Source organism: Pseudophryne corroboree, chromosome 9 (assembly GCF_028390025.1).
Source record: "Pseudophryne corroboree isolate aPseCor3 chromosome 9, aPseCor3.hap2, whole genome shotgun sequence".
In the NCBI taxonomy this organism is placed as follows: domain Eukaryota; kingdom Metazoa; phylum Chordata; class Amphibia; order Anura; family Myobatrachidae; genus Pseudophryne; species Pseudophryne corroboree.
In genome coordinates, this window is record NC_086452.1 from 327389905 (window position 1) to 327410610 (window position 20706).

A 20706-nucleotide genomic window follows, 5' to 3' on the forward strand; every position below is an offset into this window, starting at 1 on the left:
GGTGTGTGTAGTAGAAAGTAGATCTTTGGAGGATTTGTTTTAGTCCGTATATTTTATATTGGAATTCCCTCTGTAAAGGGAATATGTCTTTAAAATGCCTAGGAACATGGATGAAATGCCCTGAATCTGTATGATCTTATGTGTAATTAGGCCACCGGATCTCCAGGATACTGCATAAATAGTGACCGGACCGAAATCACTTATGCCTTGAGAAAGACCCGTTTGGAGGGTAGAAACGCGTCGGCGGCTAATGAGTGATTTCGGTCATTGTTTTATGAGAGGAGTGAGCCGGGAGCAGGAGACGCGGTGATACAAATAATTACAGCGGTTAATACTCTCGCGTCAGGACGGAGCTCGGTGGGACGACAAGTAGGGAAGGTAACCCGTGATTGCAAAGAATGCCTGGTAGCTAAAGCCAGACAGAGGGGGAGTACCTACACGGCAAAACGCTGGTGTCCTGGAGGTCCGGTGAGATCTAAAGTTTATAACCGAACTGTAATTGCCTATTACTGCCTGCAAACCGGAGAGATTTTTAGATGTTCTTAATAGTGGATTATAAATAAACTTTTAACTTTCTTTGGATCTGGAGAGACCGGATTGTGCTTTTTTTGGAATTCAAACATAGAATGAATTGTGTTTAAAATTATGAGACTTTCCCTACGGGAGTTTCCTCTGGTAGACAGTGTGGAAATTTAAAATATTGTGTCTGGAAATTATATATAAAATCAAGAAGTATCAGGCCCGATATAATAGAATCATTTTAATGAATCTGTTTCATGGAAAGTTTCCTGGTGTTATAATGTGGAGCTGATTTTAACGGCGCTGTGAAAATTTTCAAAGGTTGTTTCTGTGTGGAGTTTGCGTTTGCTGATTAGCTGATCAGTTTTCTTTGGAAAGCACAGCTGGAATCGTTAAAAGCGCTTAGGAAAAGATCTTTGCTTTAGAGTATACAATTCTATGTCAGACATGTTCTCACACACTTCTCGGAAGGGGATTGGAAAAACTCGTTGGACAGTCTTTTATTACACCCCGTACCAAGCAATAAAGCCATATCTATACACTATACATTTTTACGAACTATATTGAATCATGCCACTATAACAGGCGGTATGTCCTGGTGGTTGACACATTTCCCTAAATTGACTATGCCCATGCTGGAAAAGACCCTACTATATTCCAGACAGGTCTTGCCTGCGAGTATGTATACCGAATTATTTTTAAATGTATACCATAACACCTATTTATCCCCATTGCAACATTTTCATATGGGAACATCAGAAACACATTCGTGCCCAAAATGCCACCAGAGTGAGGCGGACACCTATCATTGTCTATGGGCATGTCCTATTGTGCAGTACTTCTGGCATCTCATTAGAAAATACGCAGAGGCTAAATTGATAAATTTTGTGCCATTTACTCCTGAATGGGCGATACTGGGTATCATTGACCCTGATCTTCGGATGCCATCGGAATGTAAAAACCTATTGTTGGCCCTTAGTGCCGCGGGAAAAAAGACGATACTTCAAGGGTGGATAGATAGTACACCTCCACAAATACCACTGTTTCTGACTAAATTGCACCACCTATTCCAGATGGACTGGGTGGAAGCTATTGTGGATAAGGGTATTCAAGTTGGTCGTTTTTTCACTCTATGGGAGTCCTATATTTCCAATTTGCCCCTTACCACGCGATTGCAGATCCACAACAGCTTAAAAAACACTACATTGTACCTGACCAGATTGGCAACTCAGGACCCACCTATCTCTTTAGCTTGAGGTTGGGCGGTGACGGTGGTTTCACCCAGGGCTCCTTATATTGTTCTAACCATGCGTGTGAACTAGATATATGACTATATACTGTGTGTTACCTCATCTTGAATTTCTGTTTTAATGTGATAATATGAGAATTTAATGTACAACCGTAATGTATATATTCTTTAATTGCACGTGTCATTGTACCCAAAATGTACCTCCCTGAACAACCCATGATGTCTCAATAAAAAAGTTGTTTAAAAAAAAAAAAAGAGAATATTTCATTCATATAGATCTAGGATGTGTTGTTTAAGTGTTTTCTTTATTTTTTGATCAGTGTATATATATATATATATATATATATATATATAATATTTTAAATACATTTAAATATAGATACAGACAGCACATAAATGAACAGAACCTGGGTAACACTAAAAACATAGACAAAGGAACACTAAAAAATAGTTGATTTATGCCTACATTCACTGAACAGTAAGCTATTATGCACATCTGATAGTTAACCATCTGGGTCTCCTACAAGTACTGTGCAATCAAAGTCAAACATACTAATGGGATTTGTATGCAATAGAGAATATTCTTTTAGGTAGTTGCTAGATATTATTTAATTCAATATTCTCATTAAGCCCTAGAGGTTCTAGCATTTTTAGACGGAAAATCCGATTCACAATTGACAAAGTCTTCTATAGGGAACATTTCTCCTGTAATTGTAGATTGAAAACTTTGTGTTTTTATATCAACGTATTTACAAGTAAGACATTTATTTTTTGCACACTTAAAAAAAACTTTGGTTTTTCCATTATCCAGTCTGAAGGGCCTATATTTTTCTTTACAGCTTTCTCTGTTATATGCTTTCTACCAAACATACTAGGGGCAAGTTTATGTTGTAATGTATCAGACTTCCTGTATACAACTTTGAGATTAGTACCCAATTCCAAATGTAATAAAGGATCTGTTTTAAGAATAGAAGAATTTTTTTAAATTATTTGGCTTATGTCTGTGGCGTGAGTGTTATATTGTGTCACAATGGACAGCGTATTGTCTAGTGGGCCTTCTCTGATTTTATTATTATTTTTATTCTTATTCAAAAGTGTGTGTCTTTCTTTCTTATTGGTGTCTTCCAACACATTTTCCAAAATATGTGTTAAGTATTCTTGTTCTTCAAAAGCCAAATATATTTTCCTAACCTGTTCCTGATAAATTTCTTGCCTGGAACAATTTCTTTTGATTCTAAGGAATTGCCTTTTGGGTATATTATCACGCCAAGCCCGCAAATGACTACTGTCATATTTGAAAAAATTATTTGTGTCTACCGGTTTAAAAAAAGTCTTAGTTTCTGTGGTCTCCTCCTTGGACAGGAGCGCAAAACATCCAAAAAATTAATGTAATGAGGATGAACTGAATGGGTAAATTTTAAACCATATGTGTTCAAATGAAGATGTGTAACAAAAGAAGTAATAGAAGTAACAACCCGATCCCAAATAAAAAACTTATCATCTATATACCGCCCATAAAGGACCAGGTTCGCACCGAAGCCACACCCCCAAATGAGCGCATCTTTTTGTCCTGTTAGAAAATTGGACCATTGTTTCAGACCAGTCGTGGGCTCACTTGATGACGTAATAACAGAAAAACATGGGAAATGTGGTTAGATTATCGAGAATACCCACACACTGCAGGATATCGGGAGATTGAGGATGAGATTTTCTGTCATGGCCAGCCCATTTGATATCAAAGGAATGTGCTTGTGACCATGATTTCTCTGGTTTATCAGCGAAATGCCAAAATGGCCATTTATATACACTATGCAATAAAACAGGGTGATTTCCAGATTATTGGCATATTGGTCCAATAATTGTATTGTGTGTACCTAGCTTTAGTTCCCAATCACAATCAAGTACTTATTCAGCTGTGAATGGACAAAAGAATAGTGGTTTCATACATCAACAAGATGGAAGACACTCATACGATATTTCTATAGAGAAGCACAGCAAAATTTTATTCTGGGAAATGAACGAATTAACAGACTCATTGTGGCATTTTTACCAAAAGTTGATGTTTATCAAATTTTGGTTGATGTTGGGTGGCTTTTTGGTGCATTTTATGTTTCATGGTCTAAATTAGACATTTACTAACAGATGGTTTTTGAAAACCTTTTATAATAAAATATGTCAAAAATATGTTTCTAGACAAGGCAGAATTAAAAAGCAGTACATTTCAGAAGATAATACATCCCTTTTAAAGTCCAGAAGTGGAATTTTTTACCAACCCCTCTAAATCACAGATCAAAAGAGCGTGGAAGATGGATTCAATGTCCTTCTCCTGGATGGAGTGCATGGGCCGCTCATTGTACAGTGCACCCAGTACCAAAGTGGCAGAGAAAAGATAACTTTACAAACAATTATGCACTCTGCGATTATCCATTCTTCAGATCAAATCTTTGCTAAATGTTATTGAAGACCAGCGGATTCACCAAATATCGGATTTCTCAGAGTACTCATTAGTTATGTGATATGTGGTAGACTACCAAGCAGTTGTTAAGGGACAAGACTCCCACACAAACAGAACATAAGTTTGCAGGAATCTATAAAATGCTAACTTGATTTGTACTGGGACATAGTATTGCCACCTAGTAACAGCTCCCACCATACCAACCCTACACCTATTGCTAGGTATGTTGTTGGAGAAATGGTTTACTATGGGTATTATTGTCACCTCTTTCCTTATCACTAGGTGCAGCAAGGGAGGTTCCTACTACCGTGCCTAAGGAGACAAATTGAAGCTCTAGTCATCATTACAAATTCAACATTAAGATTAAAACTTAATAGATCTACCAGTTTCCGCAGTCTACATTCCTGGATTTATATTGTTTCGTATTTCTTCCAGAAAGGATAAGTGTTTTCTTTTATACCTCTTTCGCCACCTGTTCTCTTTCAATTGACAGTGTTACATTGATGTACCATGTAGCTTCAGTGTCCACCTGTGGCACTTCCTGTTACTGCTTGGGAGGGATCATCTCAGATGGCATTCATTTGGAGAGAGAGCCAAAGCTGTCCATTGTAGTGTTTAGCTGGTTCTTGTAGCGACAGCCCCATATGTCACTAGTAGCCTGGCACTGGACTTGCTGAACCTCCTCCATCCACCAGACAACCTTATTCCCAGCTCTTTTTTGCTGCTTTAGCCATGGTTCATGTAGCCCTTGTAGCTTGGGCTAAGAAGGGAGTTGACTCTTATTGATGAAACCCTGCAACTTCACCTGTCCTCTGGTCTTGGATAATGCAATATTGCAGGCTTTTAGGTCTAAATGAAAGCATAAAATGGTAGCTGCTCAATCAAATTAGTAGTACCCCTCTGGCACTGAAAGGGAGGGGTTGTTCTAAACTTGCCGATTTTCTGAAGCATACCAAGGGGCATTAGCAAAAAGATTTGAAAGAAACACATGGTAGTAGATTCAGAGAACTTAATTACATACATTTGCAAAAAAATATGGTATCCTCTAGGCCATCATCAAGGCTTTTCTGATACTGGAGGTCCCTACACTACATAATACCAGTACCCACTCTACGCTACATGATAATAGCACATACAAAATATATCTAAATTGAGAGCCATCTTACCAGGAGTCACCGCTAGCTCCTCAAAATGGCACTACAGGAACCAGCATGCCCTCTAAATGCAGACTCTACCCGTGCCTCGCTAAACTAAAGCATAACATTGTAGCAGCTCAATCAAATTAGTAATACCCCTCAGGTGCTGAAAGGGAGGGGTCGTTCTAAACTAGAAAGATATACAAAACAGATTTTTCCCAGCACACTAAGGGGCATTAGCCATAAGATTTGAAAAAGCACATGGTAGTAGATAATTCAGAGATGTTAATTGCATGTATTTGCCAAAATCTTGTAAGCCTCCAGGCAGCGCCGGCCCGACACATACATGGGCTACGCAGCCATGTCGAGCGCCGGACAGTGGAGGGCGCCGCTGCTGACAGTGAGTGAGTCACCTTCACTCACCGTACAGTGTACGGCCACCCGCCAGATCCCAGCGGCTTCATGATTCTCCTCCGTCTGGCCTTCCGCCCACTGCATGCCTGTCCACCGATCCCAGCGACTCTATGGTGATAGTCCTACTCTGCCTGGCCCTCCACTCCTTTGGCTCACACAAGATGAAGGTTAGAGGGGTCGGGGAAGGGAACTTAGGGAGTTGACCTGCTGTGGGACACAAAGCCAAAGAATTGCAGGAGGGACATAGGGCAGGGAGCTGGGACCATGTCAAAGAAGGTCTCTCTATCTCCCCTCTCTCTCACCCCCCTTCACTCTTCACCCCCCCCTTCACTGTCTCACCCCCTTCACTCTTTTTCCTTTCTCTCTCTCTCCCTTTCTCTCACGTTTCTCCCCTTCTCTCTCTCTTTTCTCTCTCCCCTTCTCTCTCCCATCTCCCCCCTCTGTCTCCACTCCCAGTGTTCTTATCAATAGTTATGCCATTTATAAATATGTCTAGTTTATCCAGTCAGTGGCAATTCTAGGGGTGGGCAAAGTGTAATTTGTATTAGGGGCTATATCATAGCTTTATGTGTAAAAGAAGCTCTACTGTAGTGTAACGTGTATGCTAAAGTATGCTACTGTGCGGTGTAATGTAACAGGCGCTACTGTGCGGTGTAATGTAATGGGCGCTACTGTGCTGTGTAATGTAACGGACGCTACTGTGCTCTGTAATGTAACGGATGCTACTGTGCTGTGTAATGCAAGTAATGGACAATACTGTGCGGTGTAATGTGAGTAATGGATGCTATTGTGAGGTGTAATGTGAATTGGTACTATTCTGTGGCCACGCCACTTCCCCTTGAAACAACGCCCCTATATATCCCACTAAGGGATGCCAAAATATATTTCCGCTTACCAAAAAATTAGGCTTGGGCCGGCCCTCCTCCAGGCCAACGTCATGGCTTTTCTGATACTGGAGGGCCCTACACTACATGATAACGTTACCCACTCTGGGCTACATAATTGTCTACTGTAAGACTGCATGATCATAGGTCTAAATGGCAACTTTGGCCTTATTCCTCGCCACAGGTATCTGATAGTCCAGATGAGATACAGGGGAAAAGTATTTTAAAACAAATTGCACAGTAATGTGCCCACCTACTCCACTTAAGATGTCTTTACAGGGTTCAGACAGCAATTCAGTGGGCATTTTCTGCTAAGGGATACATGCTGCTAGTTCTCACTTGGCAAATGCTGTACTTGACCAGCACAGATAGTTCCTGGGCTATTCTTCGTGGCACCTCATCAGACTAGGTCTGCAGATCAGCTGCTTGGTCATCTCCACATAATTATTCCAATTTCTGCAGGGTGGTTTCTGTTCTACTATACTCTTATTGTTCTTGTCTCTTTACTGGACTAAACACTCAAGAGGAGCAGTAGCGTTATAGGACAGAGGAAGACATTTCCTAATGTCCTGCATCCTAGGGGTGACACTTTAACCAATGTTTATGGTCCCCTACAGGTTCAGAGAAAATAATACAATTGTACATTAAAAAAAGAAAAGAAATAATCATCTTTTTCAGTTTAATTAGGTTATTAATGGCATCATGGAATCTGTACATTTTTTAAATGCCTTTCCATAAAAATAAGAAAATAAATAAGAAAATAAATTGCTGATCTAAACATTTATATTCTGATATATATAGTGATTGGATATTGTGGAGATTATAGGTTTGCCTGAGTTTGTGTCAGCTTTGATCCAGGAAATATAGTTTAGTATTTCATCAGCAGCAGAAGTGTTAATAATCTAGCACCACCTGTTTAGCTGGCACTCCTCTCCCCCCTTCTCAGGTTCATCTGTCCCTTTTCTGCCCCTTTACTTATTCATTAGTCTGCTTAGAGTTGTATTATCTGCCTGTCACCGGAACGGTCGCATTACTATCACCCGCTGTGTGTCTGCTGCTAATCCAAGGGGGTCCACCTGTTAGTAGAAGCATCATTAAGCGGTATGACATGGGCTGGGGGAGGGTGGGTGGAAGGGTGCAAGAGTGACATTATTTCTACCGTATTGCCATAATGATGGGTAGAGAGACTGTAAGATATGACTGAATGAGTACTGTGGGAGGGATGGAGACGAATGCTGTAACCATCAGAGAAACTAATGTTTTTGAAGAGGGAATGGAGCAATAAAGATAAAGAAGCTCTATTTACAAGAACTGCTGTACTGAGTGGGCAGCAAAACCCATGGGCTTCATTTCTTCTGTGCTTTATCTTAGAACAATAATGTATATATATGAGAGATGTCCTATTTTAAAGGCAGTTGCTGGGAGATTTGCATACTTAACTCTCTACTTTAAATTACAATGACCTGATTTCTGCACTTTCTATGTGATATTCATCTTATACTGTACTTTTTATATGTTTGCAGTTATTAAATGAGCTTTGGGGCCTCATGTAATGTTGCACATATGCAATTTGCTGTGGTGTATATATCATACCACATGGAGGTTCACAGGTATAGGTCCTTCCTCCATCACAAAACAAATGCAATTCAATTATCATGCTGTAAATATGTCGTATTAACTGGGTGTGAGGGTGGGGGTGAGGTCACCACCTGAATCCTGACATGGGGCAGTTTATCACTCTGCCACACCCTACAAAATGCAGTTGCATCTAGATTTGTGCATATATCAGACTTGTGGACCTATACACCCGGGAAGTATAGTGGAGCAATTGGTGAGGAGCCCACACTCATAGATGCAATATTAGACATAATATAAGACATATTTGTGGGAGAAAAACTAGGCTCCAGTGACCATCAAGCAGAAGAAAAGCAGATTTTGCACAGATGGAGAGATGTATTAGCAATTTATTGGCAGATTGCAGGATCTTGGAAAGAGTGCAGGAGAGGTGTGAAATTTTAAAAACTGCAATACTAAAAGCAACAGACCTTTGTTTCAAACGGGTTCGGAAAAGCAAAAGGAAAAGGAAGCCAGTGTGGTTACAAAAGAGGTATCACTAGTTTGAAAGCAGAAAAGTTGGTCTGGGTACAGAATCTCGGTGGTCAAAATATCGATGCCGGAATCCCGTCCATCAGAATGTCGGCAGAGGGGCGAGCGGAACGAAGCCCCTTGCGGGCTTGGTTGCTCGCTTCTTTCACTACAGGTTCTATTCCCACTCCTTGGGTGTCATGGACACCCAAGAGTGGGAATAGCTGTGGCAGCACTGCCGGCATTCTGGCAGTCGGGATTCCAGCGTCGGTATTTTGACTGTCGTGATTCCGACTGCCAGGATTCAAACTTCATCCCAAAAAGATATCCTTTAGGAAATAATAATTAGGACTCGTAATGTTAACAGAATAACGAAGACAAAGAGGAGTATATTGTCTGGTGGAAATAGGCTAAGAAGGTAGTTAAAATGGCCCAGTCAGTAGGTAAAGAGGGCAAAACTTTTTCAGGCATATAAGTGAAAGGTGAAAAGCAGACGGAGGGATAACAAGACTTAAAACAGAGAGTGAGAGTCTGGTCAAAGGAGACAAGGCAATAGCAGATCTTCTAAATATGTTTGCTCTGTATTCACTGCAGAGAGAAAGGTGCCACAGTTAAGTTGTAAGACTATTCAAACAAATTGTTAGACACAAGTACATTTACAGAAGAGAGGGTCCTAACAGAACTTTCAAAACTGAAAGTGGAGAAATCAATGGGGCCAGATGTGGTACATCCAAGAACACTAAAAGAGCTTAAAAGGGTCCTGGTAACGCCATTAACACAATTATTCAAACAGTCACTAGCTACAGGAGTGATTCTAGAGGACTGGATAATAGTGGAGGTAGTTCCACTGCACAAAAGAGGAAGCAAGGAAGAGGCAAGCAACTATTGACCAGTGAGCCTGCAGTAGTAGGTAAATTGATGGAAACAATATTAGAAGTGAGAATTGTGGTATGTCTCAAAGCCAGCAATTTACAAAATTCCAAACAGCATGGATTTGTGGAGAGATCATGCCAAACAAATCTTATTGACTTTTTTTTGACTGAGTGACTAAAACAATAGATGAAGGAGAGGCCATCGATGTAGCATATCTAGACTTTAGTAAGGCTTTTGGCACGGTCCCACATTGCAGACTGCTAAATAAACTCAAAAGCGTGAGTTTGGATTCTAAGGGGTAAATTCTGGATTCTAAGGGTTAAATTTACTAATACTCATGTTTTGGCTGAGTTTAAACTCTGCTGGTTTTGAACATACTCGGGTGTATTTTTGAAAAAAAATCCCGGTAATTTTTTTTTTTTTTTTTAAATATATTTATTGAAGCAATGCATAAATCAACTGACAGAATACAGTTATCATTAAGGAAGTTGTACATGTCATCCATTTATCACAATAAACTTTAACCGTTGACACCTTTCAGTTGACTGTGTTTGTGGGGTCTGAGTCCAAGGATAAGTAATTACAGATACTACAGAAATCGTATATAATCTCCGCAGCACGTTGGAGTGTCAACATAATAGTACAGTAAAAACAGTTTTTTCTAAAAGATGACTAAAATGTCCAATACCTTCCCGGTAATTTTCTAAGGTCCCGTGTTTGCTGAATTCGTGTTTTCCGATGGCATATGCATTCGTGTTTGGCTGCCGGGTTTGCTAACAGCCAAACACTGCCGAACATGAAGTCTGCACGGATCAGTGAGATCCATGCAGTACTTCTATGTGTAAAGTTGAATAAAGAGTTCAAATAATAAAAAATAAAACTTTTCTAAACACCCTGCTCAAGGGGACGTCTACTTGAAAAGTGCATTTTGAGCTGATTCACGGCTGTGTTTGCAGAAACAATTCTTTGTAAATTTTCGTGTTGTAGTGGTGCCTATGGAAAGTCTTGGCAGATGGTGTATTTATTCATGCATGTTTGTTCTACCATGTTTTTCAGTTCTATTTGAGCAAATAGTGCCGTATTTTGTGTTTAGTAAATCACTGTGATAGGTTTTACGGCCGTGTTTGCCAACTTGAATGAACACTGGGGCAGCTGTAGTAAGCCTGGAGAAGTGATAAAGCAGTGATAAGTGGAAGGTGATAACGCACCAGCCAATCATTAAGGATTTGAATAATGAAAGTTAGGAGCTGACTGGCTGGGGCCTTATCACCTTCCATTTATCACTGCTTTATAACTTCTCCAGGCTTAATACATCTGCGCCACAGTGCTTAATAAATTTAGGGGAACATTTACTAAGCAGTGATAAGAGCGGAGAAGTGAGCCAGTGGAGAAGTTGCCCCATCAACCAATCGGCAGCTCTGTATAATTTTATAGTATGCAAATTATAGATGTTACTTCAGTGCTGATTGGTTGCCATGGGCACTTCTCCACTGGCTCACTTCTCCGCTCTTATCACTGCTTCATAAATGTCCCCCTTAGCCCTAAGTTTGTTAAATGGATAAGTACTTGGTGAAACAGAGGGTAAGGTTATAAGTGGCATACTCCAGGGATCTGTACTTGGACCAGTGCTTTTTAATATCTTTGTTAGGGACAGTGCACATGGTATCAAGGGGGGTGGCATTCTGTATGCCGGCGGTCGGGCTCCCGGCGCTCAGTATACCGGCGCCGGGAGCCCGACCGCCGGCATACCGACACTTATTTTCCCTCGTGGGGGTCCACGACCCCCATAGAGGGATAATAAAATAGTGTGGCGCGCGTAGCGCGCCACCGTGCCCGTAGCGTGGCGAGCGCAGCGAGCCCACAAGGGGCTCATTTGCGCTCGCCACACTGTCGGTCAGCCGGCGGTCGGGCTCCCGGCGCCGGTATGCTGGGCGCCGGGAGCCCGACCGCCGGCCAGCCGTAGTGAACCCGTATCAAGGGTAATGCAGATGACACAAATCTATGCAATAGGGTAGACACACCGGGAGGGGTGAAACAAATGATTGATGATCTAGGTAGACTAGAGGATTGGGCAAGAATGTGGCAGCTACACTTTAATGCCAAAAATACAAAATCATGCACTTAGGTCTCAAAAAAACAAAGGCTATATTTAGTATCAAGGGCACTATAATGGAAACTACTGAGGAGCAAAGGGATGTAGGAGTCAACATTTCAGGTGATTTAAAGTAGAGATGAGCGGGTTCGGTTTTACTCGGTTCTCAAAACGGCATCTTATTGGCTATCCAAAACACGAGATATCCGTGAGCCAATAAGATGCCGTTTTGAGAACCGAGTAAAACCGAGTAAAACCGAACCCGCTCATCTCTAATTTAAAGGCAGGTAAGCAATGTAATAAAGCAATGGGTAAGGCAAGTCAGATGCTTGGTTGCATAGTGAGAGGAATCAGCAGCAGGGAAAAATAAATAATCATGTCACTGTATAGGTAAATTGGTACGGCCTCATCTGGAATACTGTGTTCAGTTCTGGAGGTCATATCTCCAGGATATAAATACATCAGGGACTGTAGAAAGAAGAGCAACTAGAATGGTGCAAAGTCTACACCACAAAACTTACTAAGAAAGACTAAAGGATCTTAATATGTATAGTTTTGGAACAGAGAAGTGAAAGGTGGGACATGATAGAGACTTTTAAATATACTGTAGCTAGGGTTTTAACAAGCTACAGGACGGAAACATTCTTTAAAGGAAGAGAAGTACTAGAACACACAGACATGCACTGAAACTGGAGGGAATTAGGTTCAGGGGAAATTTGAGGGAAAATGAAAATTTCTTCACTGAAATGGTAGTTGATAAGTGGAATGGCCTCCCATCAGAGGTGGTTGAAGCTAGGAAAGTAGCGCAATGTAAACATGTTTGGGATAGACTTGTGCGCTGTCTGTTTAAAGCAGCTGGAAAAAGGGGGTTGTGAAGGCCCTATATACACACTAGATGCAAAGAAATAGAATAACCACATATGAAAAAAATATGATAATGCTAGATGCTTAGAAGAGTTAATAAATTAATAATAATGTATTGTGGCCGGAGAGCCCCAGCCACGAGGCAAATGGCCGCTTTGGCACTGAAGGGGTTAAACCCCTAGTGCCCGGCGCCATTTGCAAAGACAATGGGCGCTTGGCGCCAGATTTAAAAATGTATTGTGGGCGCTAGGCGCCGTGTTTTATTAATGTAAAAAAAAAAGGTATTCTAAACTGTGCCGTGGTCCCGGACCCCTCCGGAGACCACGGCAGGGAGGACAGCCCCCGGCGCGCTCAGCAGTGTGTGCGCGCCGGGGGAGAGGAGGCAGCCGCTGACCGCCGGAGTCCGGGAGCTCCGCTCCCGGCAGCGGTCAGTGTAGCCCCGGGCGCACTGGAGTGTGCGCGCCGGGGAGAAGGGTGAGCGCTGCGGCTGGGAGCTCGGCTCCCGCTGCAGTGTTCTCTGTGAGAGCCGCCGCTGGGGGCCGGGAGCTCTGTGTGTCCCGGGCCGCCGGACTTCGGTACAGGGGGGTGCGCCGCTGCGTGCGGCGAGGCCACTGGTTAGTGCCACACTGGGGGGACAGGGAGAGCCAGCTCCCTGGAACCCCAGAGGCAGGAAGGCAGGCTGGAGGATGGGGGAAGCCAGCCCCCTCTCTCTCCAGCACTGAGAGAGAGCCCTAGCAGCCAGGCTGCAGGGCTAGGGCTAGTACACAGTAGTTACAGACCGAAACATTGTGTAAAATAATGACATACAGTGTGTTGTAAGGCACTGCAGTGCCTGAGTATGTAGAGTCTGTGCAAGGCACAGGCTCAGTGTATATTTAAAGGGAAATGTACAGTGTGATTTAAAATGTAATGTATTTAAGGATAAATTGCACTTACTTGATTGTGTGTCCCAGGAGGGGGGAATCCATAGCTGTGCAGGCTGATGGATTCTCCCAGACCTTTTCCCTAAAAACGGAATGTTTTCCCATCCAGCCTCACAATTCCAAGAGGCACATGGAGAGAGAGAAGCAGCTTAGCTATGAAACAAGCTGAGTGGTTTCTTGGAGCTCCATGGAGATCAGCCGTAGTGCCAAGAAACCTGGACCGGGGAGCCAGGCTGCCCAGCTCTGGAGCCCAAATCCAGGCTGCAGGCAGTGAGAGGGGTCCCGGGCAGGTTTCTGGAAGTCAGTTTAGGAGGGAAAAACTTCCCCCCAGCCAGACTGAACGGCACCGGGGAGTATCCTGACTCTCCCAGATGGGAGAGTCCAAGGAGACCGACCACTCCCCACTGTCCATAGGGAACAATGTTAGGTGTGCATGAGACCAGAGAATGCACAGCTCATGGGTAAACATTGATTGGTTGTGCACCACAGGGCGGGCTTACCCCCTGTGGTAAGGGGTCTTGGAGAGGGATAAAAGAAGGGCAGTTGGCCCATAGGAGTTGTATTGTAACATCTTCTTCTGCTGAAAACATCTTGATTGTATGCTGTTGCCCCTAGCAATAGGGAGGAGCCTTTTTAAAGGTTATTTGAGCAATAAACACCTTTGCCTGAAGAAGACTGCTTCATCTTGTGACCTACAGGGTTAGGCCAAACCTAGCCCCGTTCTCCGGCTGTCCAGGGAAGCACCTGACGTCTCCAAGCTCCGCCTTCCGCCAGCTACCGGTAGAGGCCTAGCAAGTGGCTAGAGGGGATTCGTCAACACCACACAGCTGTGGTAAGGCAGTGCGTCGGCACATACAGAGCAGAACCGTGGTTCCAAACGCCACGGCAGGTTAGGAGTTTGGTGATGGCAGCAAGAACCCGCCCACAGCGCAGTGGGTGGAGTCAGTAACAGGCGGTTACTGACGGTAAGCGGGAATCCCCTATGTGGTCAGGCCTCGTGCGGCTTGACCTTCCATTCTGTGCGCAGTCAACGGGACGCGGCAAGCGGCGAGTGCTTCCGTACGGTACCGTCCTGTCACAGAAATTGGTGGCATAGTGGTGGGATAATCCCAGGTGGCTTTTCATCACCCGATTGGAGAAGCCGAGTTACTCAGGAGAGGAGTAACTGCAGCGCAGGAGAACGCACAAGATGGCGGAATTCAGCGGAATGTCCAAGGAGGATCAGGAGATCGTATGCCAGGGGAAGGGTGTGGATATCCCTTCCAACGCGTCCAGAAGCGTCATAAAGGCGGCGCTCAGGAGCGTGGAGGAGTCTCATCGGGCGGAGGCGGAAAGCACTGACGGCGTCAGCATCGCAGAGGACGGCCCAACAGTGGACCTTCGTGAGGAACCGGTGAGAACCACAAGCCCCGCCCTCTCTCACAGCAGCAATGTTTCCCAGCAATCCCTAGCAGGGCCAGGATCCCAACGTCCCAGGGGGGGCGGCCCGGATACCCTAGCAGATCGGCTAGCGGAATTGGGGGAAAGGGCAACAGAGCAAGAGCGCTTGATCATCATCCAGATGTGGCGTGATGAGCGGGCACCACAGGCCGTGGTACCCCGGGAGCTGTTGTCAGCTGTTGTACACAGATCAGGACGAATTCAGTTTGCCAAGTTTGCAGACAGTGATGGGGACATTGATGGACATTTGCAAGTCTTTGAAAGGACTTGTAAACTACACGATCTACCCGAGTCAGAGTGGGTGAGACACCTTGTGCCCACTCTGCATGGAGAGGCCTTGGAGGCCTATCGAGGAGTGGCGACGGAGGACTGTGGGAACTACGACGAAGTCGCGAAGGCCCTCCTCCAGCGATTCTTCATCACTCCAGAGTCTTACAGGAAGAAGTTCAGAGACTTGCCTAAGAATCCTAGCAGCACCCATGAGCAGTTCGCCACCCAGCTGCGGCAGTACGTGGTGAAGTGGGTGAAGGATTCGGAAGCCACTACATGGGACGCACTGATCGACCTGATCTGCAGGGAGCAGTTCTACCGCAGGTGCGCCCAAGAAGTGAAGGAGTGGGTGCTAGATCGGGAGCCACCCAGCTTAAAAATGGCTGCCCAATTAGCCGACAAATATGTGGCAATTCGGCCACGGGGGCAGAAGCGCCCCGCCAGCAGCCAGCTCCAACAGACTGTACCACCAAGGGGACCACCCTCTTCAGCTCATCAACCCCAAAGACAAGCATCTTCCAACCCGGGTGCTCTTGGCCAGCAACCGCACCGCAGCGTCCCTGCAACTGATCAGAGATCATCGGTGCCACGACTGGAGAAGAAGTGCTACGGCTGTGGGAAAATCGGACATCTGAGGATGAACTGTCCTGCATCCCAAGCACCCCAGACTCGTGCCCCAAATCCGAGTGCTGGAGCCCGGATCGCTTGTTTGACGAGAGGAGATGAGCCTACAGAGACTGTTCCCCCTCCAGTCAGTCCGATGGAGTGTGGCGAGAGACAGGTGCACTCTGCGGAGAGAGTCACCTGCATGGCCAAACAGCCCCTACACAACATGTGGAGGCACCTGCAGCCAGTCCACGTGGGACCCCTGCAGGGAGAAGGCCTAAGAGACTCTGGGGCCTCAATCACTGTGGTGAGCCCCCACCTTATAGATCCTGCTGCAGTATTGCAGGGTCGCACTGCCACGGTCACCCTGGCAGAAGGAACAGAAAAAGCGGTTCCCATGGCAAGAGTCTACCTGGACTGGGGAGCTGGACCAGAGTTGCGAGAAGTTGCCGTCATGGATGGTCTCCCAACTGTTGTGGTCCTAGGAAATGATCTGGGTGGTGGGATCGTCACTATGTTTGTTGGCGCCATTCCCCGGAGTCAAGTTCCAAACCCACCGTTGACATCAGCTACTCCAGCACCGCCCAGCCCAGAGGAAAAGACTACAGCTGCTAGACAACTGCCAGCACAGCCAACCACAGCATCAACCAGCCCAGAGGAAAAGATCACAGCGGCTAGATCAGTACATCGACCCCGCATGCCTTTTGCCTCTGGTATGCCTACGTCCCCTAGCAACGCAGAGGATGTCGGTTCCAGCTCGTGTGATCCTGTGGGGGTGCCCAATGATGCTCCTGACCCAAGTGGTTTGCCAACTCCGGCGGTGAGTATGAGAAACCACACTGACTTTTCCATGACTGACCCCTACCAGACTGACCCTAGTAGTCCCCACCTAGATCCCCCTGTAGAGTGTCCCAATTTAGGAGAGATTGAGGGCCACAGGCAGGAGTTTAGGGAGGCTCAACTCTCTGACCCATCCCCGAAAGGCATGAGGCGCCACTCTGGCAGCGGCCTTGACAGGGTTGGGGCAGGAAGTTTGACCGGGCGGGAAGGGTTAAGGTACAGGGTAGATAGGAAAGTGGGAGGGGATAGACCAGATAGGGAATGTGTCCAACTGGTCCCCTCCGGGAAAGTTCCTGCGCAACCGGTGTCGGTTGCCAGCGAAACCCCTTTGGACAGTAACCCGGAGACAGACCGTACCCTGAAGTGCCTGACACAGAGCTTACCCTGGTCTGGAATGTCGGATGACGCCCAGACCACAGGTAAGGCTGGTGCCATGCGTTGGCAGCCGGGGCACTTCAGCGGTTGTGTTGTCTCTGGGCCTCTGCCCATAGGAGAACCCTTGCAGCAAGTTGCTGTGGACATAGCAGGTCCCCTGCCTGTGCGCAGTAGATCGGGGAAGACACGCAGCCTCCCTGTAGTGGATGCCACACAGGATCCAGAGGCTGGTGGTCTGGCCGCCATCACTGTGGCACAGGTAGCGGACGAGGAGGAAGGAGTAGGCCTAGGTGACAGGGTAGGTTTCCCGAGTCATAGGTCGACAGAGGAGGATGGGAGGGCAGGTCTGACAGTTAGGGCAGACAGTTGCCAGATAGGTATGACGGAGGTGCAGTGCCTGGGGCACCATGTGGGAGGAGACAGGGGTAGGCCCAACCCAGAGGAGGTGGAGGCAACCAGAGGCTGTCCCCGACCCACATCACCCAGACCGGTACTGACCTTAGAACCTGTAAGGCCCTACGGACATGTTGTCATTGACTTTAGTCCTGTAGTGAACCCCTTGACAGAGATGGCTAGGAAGGGCATTCCCAAGTCAGTGGACTTTGCACCCGCTTGCGAGTTGGCATTCCAGTCATTGAAGGAGGCTCGGGTACCCGCTCCAGTGCTGATGGCGCACATTCTTGACCAGGACTGTGTGTTACGAACTATTGCGCCACTGCACGGACTGGGAGCAGTACCGAGCCAGAAAGAGCCATATGGGCAGGAGCACCCTGTGGCCTGGTTGAGCAGTATACTGCTATTGTGGGAGGTGGGGTATGCCACAGTTGGGACACCGTGGGTGGCACTTGTTTGTAACCGGCCCCCCACCGTGGTGACTTACCACCTACCTGTTAGGTGGCTGCAACCTACCTTGGGGGAATTGGACAGACTTTTGTGGTGGAGCCTTGAACTTGGACTTCAGGTGGACTATTTGAACATTGTGCACCCACGAAGAGAGGCCCACTACACTATGGATGAACTGTCTAGGCCAGAGCCTACACCCCCCAGGTAGCGTCCCCTTCACCCCAACGGACTGCGGGACCAGGACCCAAATCGTTGGGACATGGGTCCCTGGTTGACCCGCTTGAATGGGGGGGGAGGAGTGTGGCCGGAGAGCCCCAGCCACGAGGCAAATGGCCGCTTTGGCACTGAAGGGGTTAAACCCCTAGTGCCCGGCGCCATTTGCAAAGACAATGGGCGCTTGGCGCCAGATTTAAAAATGTATTGTGGGCGCTAGGCGCCGTGTTTTATTAATGTAAAAAAAAAAGGTATTCTAAACTGTGCCGTGGTCCCGGACCCCTCCGGAGACCACGGCAGGGAGGACAGCCCCCGGCGCGCTCAGCAGTGTGTGCGCGCCGGGGGAGAGGAGACAGCCGCTGACCGCCGGAGTCCGGGAGCTCCGCTCCCGGCAGCGGTCAGTGTAGCCCCGGGCGCACTGGAGTGTGCGCGCCGGGGAGAAGGGTGAGCGCTGCGGCTGGGAGCTCGGCTCCCGCTGCAGTGTTCTCTGTGAGAGCCGCCGCTGGGGGCCGGGAGCTCTGCTCCCGGCGCCTCAGCCCAGCACGGGTGGCCAGCCGCAGCAGCCGGGACGGACGTCCCGGGCTGCTAGCTGGCGAGGGGGGTGCGCCGCAGCCCGGCTCCCCGCCGGACGCTGCGGCGAGGCTAAATAATCAGCGCCGCTCATGGGGGACCGGGCTAGCCGGCTCCCTAGCGGTGTGGGGGACATTAGGCTGCCGAGCATGATGGTGAAGCGCTGGGGTCCGGGAGCTACGCTCCCGGCGCCTCAGCGCTGAAACAAGCCAGGGTCACGGCGGCCGGGACAAGTGTCCCGGGCCGCCGGACTTCGGTACAGGGGGGTGCGCCGCTGCGTGCGGCGAGGCCACTGGTTAGTGCCACACTGGGGGGACAGGGAGAGCCAGCTCCCTGGAACCCCAGAGGCAGGAAGGCAGGCTGGAGGATGGGGGAAGCCAGCCCCATACCTCCAGCACTGAGAGAGAGCCCTAGCAGCCAGGCTGCAGGGCTAGGGCTAGTACACAGTAGTTACAGACCGAAACATTGTGTAAAATAATGACATACAGTGTGTTGTAAGGCACTGCAGTGCCTGAGTATGTAGAGTCTGTGCAAGGCACAGGCTCAGTGTATATTTAAAGGGAAATGTACAGTGTGATTTAAAATGTAATGTATTTAAGGATAATTGCACTTACTTGATTGTGTGTCCCAGGAGGGGGGAATCCATAGCTGTGCAGGCTGATGGATTCTCCCAGACCTTTTCCCCAAAAACGGAATGTTTTCCCATCCAGCCTCACAATTCCAAGAGGCACAGGGAGAGAGAGAAGCAGCTTAGCTATGAAACAAGCTGAGTGGTTTCTTGGAGCTCCATGGAGATCAGCCGTAGTGCCAAGAAACCTGGACCGGGGAGCCAGGCTGCCGAGCTCTGGAGCCCAAATCCAGGCTGCAGGCAGTGAGAGGGGTCCCGGGCAGGTTTCTGGAAGTCAGTTTAGGAGGGAAAAACTTCCCCCCAGCCAGACTGAACGGCACCGGGGAGTATCCTGACTCTCCCAGATGGGAGAGTCCAAGGAGACCGACCACTCCCCACTGTCCATAGGGAACAATGTTAGGTGTGCATGAGACCAGAGCATGCACAGCTCATGGGTAAACATTGATTGGTTGTGCACCACAGGGCGGGCTTACCCCCTGTGTTAAGGGGTCTTGGAGAGGGATAAAAGAAGGGCAGTTGGCCCATAGGAGTTGTATTGTAACATCTTCTTCTGCTGAAAACATCTTGATTGTATGCTGTTGCCCCTAGCAATAGGGAGGAGCCTTTTTAAAGGTTATTTGAGCAATAAACACCTTTGCCTGAAGAAGACTGCTTCATCTTGTGACCTACAGGGTTAGGCCAAACCTAGCCCCGTTCTCCGGCTGTCCAGGGAAGCACCTGACTTCTCCAAGCTCCGCCTTCCGTCAGCTACCGGTAGAGGCCTAGCAAGTGGCTAGAGGGGATTCGTCAACACCACACAGCTGTGGTAAGGCAGTGCGTCGGCACATACAGAGCAGAACCGTGGTTCCAAACGCCACGGCAGGTTAGGAGTTTGGTGGTGGCAGCAAGAACCCGCCCACAGCGCAGTGGGTGGAGTCAGTAACAGGCGGTTACTGACGGTAAGCGGGAATCCCCTATGTGGTCAGGCCTCGTGCGGCTTGACCTTCCATTCTGTGCGCAGTCAACGGGACGCGGCAAGCGGCGAGTGCTTCCGTACGGTACCGTCCTGTCACATGTATTATTAAAAAAATTAACAAAATTCATAGTGACACAATACATTGCATATCTGACTCCAGAAATAGTCACTATATGGACTTAGGACCTTCTCCAGATTCCTCCTATGTGCCCTTAAAAGAGCTGGCTTCGCTCAATAGGATGCAGTCCCCAGATTTTCTAAGCACACGGTGATTGTCCCATGAATAGAGGTGCTCTAGGGGTATCCTTCAATGGTGCAGATATATGGAGATTTCCGCTGGAGGGTTTAAGATGGCCATAAATGCCCTATAGGTGATGAAAGGGAGTTCGCAAAAAAGGGGGTCCTTGTAGCTCAACGCGTTTCACTGGGTTGTTGTACCCCAGCTTCCTCAGGAGCATATGAATGTGGTATT

At 47.1% G+C, this 20706-nt stretch overlaps 1 protein-coding gene across 1 annotated transcript in view; it reads left to right on the forward strand.

The window, feature by feature from the left end:
* The first annotated feature begins 7680 nt into the window (after positions 1-7680).
* Positions 7681-20706, forward strand: part of LOC134958811 (TRIO and F-actin-binding protein-like) — a 132467-nt gene continuing 119441 nt past the window's right edge. Inside the window, exon 1 of the mRNA XM_063941532.1 lies at positions 7681-7758. The gene's annotated coding sequence lies outside the window, so the exon portion shown is untranslated. The remainder of the gene's footprint in view (positions 7759-20706) is intronic.